Source organism: Corythoichthys intestinalis, chromosome 8 (assembly GCF_030265065.1).
Source record: "Corythoichthys intestinalis isolate RoL2023-P3 chromosome 8, ASM3026506v1, whole genome shotgun sequence".
NCBI lineage: Eukaryota > Metazoa > Chordata > Actinopteri > Syngnathiformes > Syngnathidae > Corythoichthys > Corythoichthys intestinalis.
In genome coordinates, this window is record NC_080402.1 from 19070487 (window position 1) to 19077701 (window position 7215).

The window sequence follows — 7215 nt, forward strand, 5'->3', positions numbered from 1 at the left end:
TGACCACTAGGGGGCCACCAATCTGGCAATTGTTTAATTTATATTCTATTTTGTTTACTACAGATTGCTTTATTTGACTTTTGTGAGTTTTGATACTTGATTACAAGCTTAAAAAAAATAAAAGTTCTTCCTTAACTTCTTTCTTTCCTCTTTTAGAAAATGTTTGGCGCTATCTACTGTAAGTACTGACAATCATTTGGGGTGAGAAGTTTGAAGTATGCAGTGCAACAAAATCTGATTAATATACAAAATATGGACGTATGGGTTGGATTGCATGTATGGGTTTCACAGTACACTGTGACGAAATGGTGGGCCAAAAATATGGGCCCCTTTGCATTATTTTGCTTAGGGCCCCCAAATGGCAGAATACATTTTAGGAGATGTAAAACAAAGGATTGCTAAGATTGCACTTTCAAAAGAGCATTAAATGTGAATACAAAATAAAAATCTGTGTTTCTTCAAACTATGCAGAATTGCACTTTCATGAAATTTAAAAACCTGAAATTATGGAGGTACATTTGTGTTTATTATTCAATTAAAAAAAAGTTGACCCTGATAGCCAGCCGGTGAAGTTTCCAGTGTTGAATCAAATTAAACAGCAGGTCAGATCATAGAGGCACTGCCTCGCATCGAAGTCATCCGCCTGAGGCGCGCTATTTTCGGCTTGGGCTCGAGCCGATGGCTGGTTCCTGACCAGTGGTGGCCATCATTCTTGCTTCATCATGCTTTTATGGCTTACGCCATACTTTTTCCTCTTCAAAAAAAAAAAAAAAAAAAATTTTCCTTCAAAAATTTTCCTCTTCAATCAATAAAAAAGGTAGTTCAAATTTTTTGCACTTGAAAAAAAAAGTGACACTTCAGTTAAAAAAAAAAAAAAGTAATGTCAAATAAAAATATTATTTAAAAAAGGGGAGGGCAATTTTACTTTTCAAATGATTTTTTTCTTTGATTGAAAATGTTTGTTTTGATTGAAGCAACTTTTTTGGGGGATTGAATAATTTAGAAACAAATGTCCTACCCATAATATGGCCCAAACAAGAAAAGGATTGCTTTAATCTAAGAAAACATTTTCAATGAAAAATGAAGTGTTCAAATGCAAATTTTGGAGTCTCAAATATTTTGTTGCATTCAAAAACTTTTTTTTGTATAATTGAATTTTTAGGGCCCGAGCACTAGGCGTGCGAAGGCCCTATTGTAATGCAAAGGATTATTATTATTATTATTAGGGCCCGAGCACTAAGCGTGCGAAGGCCCTATTGTTTTGCAAAGGATTATTTTTTTTTTTATTTTTTTTTTTTTTTTTTTTTTTCAGGGCAAATGAAAACGGCCAATTTGGAGGCCTGAACATGCACGAAAAGTCACCAAAATTTGCACATACGTCCGGAAAATTGTAAATTTCGATAATTTTGCAACGTTGCAAAAAAATATAACAAAATGGCTCAGTGGCGCCCCCTTGAAATTTTAAAATTGGCCTATAACATTAGGGTCTGTCAGCGTAGAGCAATGAAATTTGGGGGGTCTATACCTTGTCCAAAACCGCTCCAAAAAAGCATTTACACGCATATTCCAAACCCAACAGGAAATCGGTTATTTTGGATCAAATATGAAATTTTTATCGATTTACAGGGTGCACATTTGAGATCTTTTCGCCGAGGGAGTTAGTTGGATCATCTTCAAAATTGGTGAGACTGTTCAGGAGACATATGAAATCTTAAGTTTTGAAAATGGTGCGTTTTCATTCACGGGTCTGACCTGGGCGTGGTGCCAAAGTCGACCATTTTTTCGGCAAAATGACAAATTCAGTAAATGACTTATAGTTCCTTGACACAACGTTCAATCTTTTTCATATTTGGCATGTATGTGTGGTATCCCACCCTTAACACGAGTGCATTGAAATATTACCCATTAGGTCTAGCGCCCCCTAGTGAGAACAGGAAATGCCTTTTTTTACGAGACAGGTTCCTCCTCCAAGGGAAAAAAATCTGTTGACCTCAAACCTGCATCAGGGGAGCCTTAAGACCTGTGTTCAGGTGCCTGATGAAAAATATTGAGGTTTCGTTGAGGCGGAGGGGTCCAAACAGGAAAGTGAAAATGAACGTCAACAATTTGTCACGCAAAAAACTTTGAACAGTCATAACTCGGCAGATATACAACATATCTGCGCCAAACTTCCCGTGTTTGTTGAGAGTCATACCCTGAAGGTTCTTGTAGGGGTCATTTGCATCAACTCTACAGTGCCAACTAGTGGCGACAGAAAGAAGTTTTAAAAAAGGCCTTTCCTATTGGGTTTTTTCAACATAGAGCAAGGAAATTTGGGGAGTAGATACCTTATGCAAAACTGCTCCAAAAAGTCTCTTGCACCCATATTCCAAATCCAACAGGAAATCGGGTATTTTGGATCGAATGTGAAATTTTCATGGGTTCACAGTAGGAGTTTACATTTGGAGGCTTGAATATGCACAAAAACTTGTACAAATTTGCACATACATGCGGCTTTAGATAACGTTCGATAATCTTGCAATGTTACGAAAAAATGTAGCAAAATGCCTCAGTGGCGCCCCCTTGAATTTTTCAAAAAGGCGTTTCCTATTAGGTTTTTTTAACAGAGAGTGATGAAATTTGGGGAGTCGATACCTTGTGCAAAACTGCTCCAAAAAGTCTCTTGCACCCGTATTCCAAATCCAACAGGAAATCGGGTATTTTGGATCGAATGTGAAATTTTTATCGGTTCACAGTAGGAGTTCACATTTGGAGGCTTGAACATGCACGAAAACTCACAAAAATTTGGACATACATGCGGCTTTGCATAACGTTCGATAATCTTGCAACGTTACGAAAACATGTAACAAAATGGCTCAGTGGCGCCCCCTTGAAATTTTCAAAAAGGCCTCTCCATTTAGGTTTTTTCAACGTAGAGGGATGAAATTCGGAGAGTCGATACCTTGTACAAAACTGCTCCAAAAAGTCTCTTGCATGCGTATTCTAAACCCAACAGGAAATCGGGTATTTTGGATTGAATGTGAAATTTTTATCGATTTACAGTGTGCACATTTTACACCTTGGCACCTAGGGAATTAGTTTGATCATTCTCAAAATTGGCGAGACTGTTCATGAGGCATATGAAATCTTAAGTTATCAAAATGGTGTGTTTTCATTCACGGGCCTGAGCTGGGCGGGGTGCCAAAGTCGGCCATTTTTTCGCCAAAACACCAAATTCAGAAAATGACTGATAACTCCCTCATACAACGTTCAATCTATTTTAAATCTGGCATGTGTGTGAGGTATACCTGCCTGAGCAGGACTGGATTGAGAATTTACCATTTGTGCCTGGCGCCTCCTAGTGGGAACAGGAAAAGCCCTTTTTTTACGGGACACACACCTCCTCTAAAGGGAAAAAAACAATCTACCTCAAACCTGTATAAGGGAAGCCTTAAGACCTGTGTTCAGGTGCCTGATGAAAAATATTGAGGTTTCGTTGAAGCGGAGGGGTCCAAACAGGAAAGTGAAAATGACCGTCAACAATTTGTCTCGCTAAAAACTTTGAACAGTCATAACTCGGCAGATATACAACATATCTGCGACAAACTTCCCGTGCTTGTTGAGAGTCATACCCTGAAGTGCCTTGTAGGGGTCATTTGCATCAACCCTACAGCGCCAACTAGTGGCAATAGAAAGTCACTCGTTTTTCCAATACATATCCAGTTCTTTTCAGTTTGGTCATTGTAGTTTCAAGACCTATTAAAATACTTATTTACGGCCCATGTCCACGTGTCTGTCTGTTGCCGTGACGACCCTTTGTTCGCCATTTAAAGGAAATATTTTTTTCCAGAGAGTCAGGCAGCTTATAGAGCCACAATATTTGGCACACTTGGTCAAATTGGCCCAGTTAGAAGATTAATTTTGGTTTTGAATAAGGGCTTGGCTGCACAGCTCAGTAGTGGCTCCTTTTTTGTAGTAATCTCTCCAATAGGGGTTTTTATCTCTTGGGTGTGGTAATGTAAGAGGCGACTTTCGAGCATGTTAGGTTCTAATGAGATGATTAGAGAGGAGGATCTGCCACCACCCTGACCTGCACACAGTCCGAGTTGCGTGACGTCCGAGTTGCGCTAGATTGCGAGGGCCCGTTCAGTCCTGCTTGCAGGCCTAGTTATTATTATTCTTCTTTCTTCATGGCAAATGAAAATGGCCAATTTGGAGGCCTGAACATGCACGAAAAGTCACCAAAATTTGCACATACGTGCAGATTCGCGTAAAATTTGATAATCTAGCGTCGTTTTGAAAAAATTTCAAAAAATGGCTCAGTGGCGCCCCCTTGACCCTTAAAATTTTCAAAAAGGCCTCTCCTCTCAGGTTTTCAACGTAGAGCGATGAAATTTGGGGAGTAGATACCTTATGCCTAACTGTTCAAAAAAGCCTCTTGCACCCATATTCCAAATCCGACAGGAAATCGGATATTTTGGATCAAATGTGAAATTTTTTCGGTTCACAGTTGGAGTTTACGTTTGGAGGCCTGAACATGCACGAAAACTCACCAAAATTTGCACATACATGCAACTTTGCGTAAATTTTGATAATCTACAAAAAAATTTAACAAAATCGCTCAGTGGCGCCCCCTTGAAATTTTCAAAAAGGCCTGTCCTATTAGGTTTTTTCAACGTAGAATGATGAAATTTGGTGAGTCGATACATTGTGTAAAACTGCTCCAAAAAGTCTCTTGCACCCATATTCCAAACCCAACAGGAAGCCGGAAATTTTGGATCAAATGTGAAATTTTATCGATTTACATTTGAGACCTTGTCGCTGAAGAAAATAGTTGGATCGTCTTCAAAATTGGTCAGACTATTCAGGAGACATATGAGATCTTAAGTTTTCAAAATGGTGAGTTTTCACTCAAGGGTCTGACCTGGGCGTGGTCCCAAAGTCGGCCATTTTTGGGCAAAATACCAAATTCAGAATATGATTAAAAACTCGGTGATACAACGTTCAATCTTTTTCATTTCTAGCATGTATATGAGATATCCCAGCCTGAACACGACTGCATTGAAATATTACCCATTAGGCCTGGCGCCCCCTAGTGGAAACAGGAAATGGCCTTCTTTACGAGACAGGCTCCTCCTCCAAGGGAAAAAAATCTATTGACCTCAAACCTGTTTCAGGGGAGCCTCAAGACATGTGTTCAGGTCCCTGATGAAAAATATTGAGGTTTCGTTGAAGCGGAGAGGTCCAAACTGGAAGTGAAAATGACCGTCAACAATTTGTCTCGCCAAAAATTTTGAACAGTCATAACTCGGCAGATATGCAACATATCTGCGCCAAACTTTCCGTGTTTGTTGAGAGTCATACCCTGAAGGTTTTTGTAGGGGTCATTTGCATCAACTCTACAGTGCCCACTAGTGGCGACAGAAAGAAGTTTTAAAAAAGGCCTTTCCTATTGGGTTTTTTCAACATAGAGCAAGGAAATTTGGGGAGTAGATACCTTATGCAAAACTGCTCCAAAAAGTCTCTTGCACCCATATTCCAAATCCAACAGGAAATCGGGTATTTTGGCTCGAATGTGAAATTTTCATGGGTTCACAGTAAGAGTTTACATTTGGAGGCTTGAATATGCATAAAAACTCACCAAAATTTGCACATACATGCGGCTTTGGATAACGTTCGATAATCTTGCAACGTTACGAAACAATTTAACAAAATGGCTCAGTGGCGCCCCCTTGAAATTTTCAAAAAGGCCTCTCCATTTAGGTTTTTCTAACATAGAGTGATGAAATTTGGAGAGTCAAAACTTTGTGCAAAACTGCTCCAAAAAGTCTCTTGCACACACATTCCAAATCCTACAGGAAATCGGGTATTTTGGATTGAATGTGAACTTTTTATCGATTTACAGTGTGCACATTTTACACCTTGGCACCTAGGGAATTAGTTTGATCATTCTCAAAATTGGTGAGACTGTTCATGAGGCATATGAAATCTTAAGTTATAAAAATGGTGTGTTTTCATTCACGGGCCTGACCTGGGCGGGGCGCCAAATTCTTCCATTTTTTCGCCAAAACACCGAATTCGGAAAATGACTGATAACTCCCTCATACAACGTTCAATCTATTTTAAATCTGGCATGTGTGTGAGGTATACCAGCCTGAGCAGGACTGGATTGAAAATTTACCATTTGTGCCTGGCGCCTCCTAGTGGGAACAGGAAATGCCCTTTTTTACGGGACACACTCCTCCTCTAAAGGGAAAAAATCAATCTACCTCAAACCTGCATAAGGGAAACCTTAAGACCTGTGTTCAGGTGCCTGATGAAAAATATTGAAGTTTCGTTGAAGCGGAGGGGTCCAAACAGGAAAGTGAAAATGACTGTCAACAATTTTTCTCTCCAAAAACTTTGAACAGTCATAACTCGGCAGATATACAAGATATCTGCGCCAAACTTCCCGTGCTTGTTGAGAGTCATACCCTGAAGGGCCTTGTAGGGGTCATTTGCATCAACCCTACAGCGCCAACTAGTGGCGATAGAAAGTCACTCGTTTTTCCAAAACATGTCCAGTTCTTTTCATGTTGGTCATTGTAGTTTCAAGACCTATTAAAATACTTTTTTACGGCCCATGTCCACGTGTCTCTGTCTGTTGCCGTGACGACCCTTTGTTCGCCATTTAAAGGAAATATTTTTTTTCAGAGACTCAGGGAGCTTATGGAGCCACAATAGTTGGCACACTTGGTCGAATTGGCCCAGTTAGAAGATTAATTTTGGTTTTGAATAAGGGCTTGGCTGCACAGCTCAGTAGTGGCTCCTTTTTTGTAGTACTCTTTCCAATAGTGGTTTTTATCTCTTGGGTGTGGGAATGTAAATAGGCGACTTTCGAGCATGTTAGGTTCTAATGAGATGATTAGAGAGGAGGATCTGCCACCACCCTGACCTGCACACAGTCCGAGTTGCGTGACGTCCGAGTTGCGCTAGATTGCGAGGGCCCGTTCAGTCCTGCTTGCAGGCCTAGTTTCTTTTTGTGATTGAAGTGATTTTTCTTTAATTTTTTTTTCTTTGTTCAAAGCAACTTATTTTTTGATGGAATAACAAAGACACAATTGTCCTGGCCAAAATGGGTCCCAATGCAGGTGAAACGATGGCAGATGGTCTACTTATCGCAATGGTCTTGAAGGGGCTGCCAGAAAATTACAAGCCATTTACAATTCATGTGGCGCATACCGATGAGAACATGAC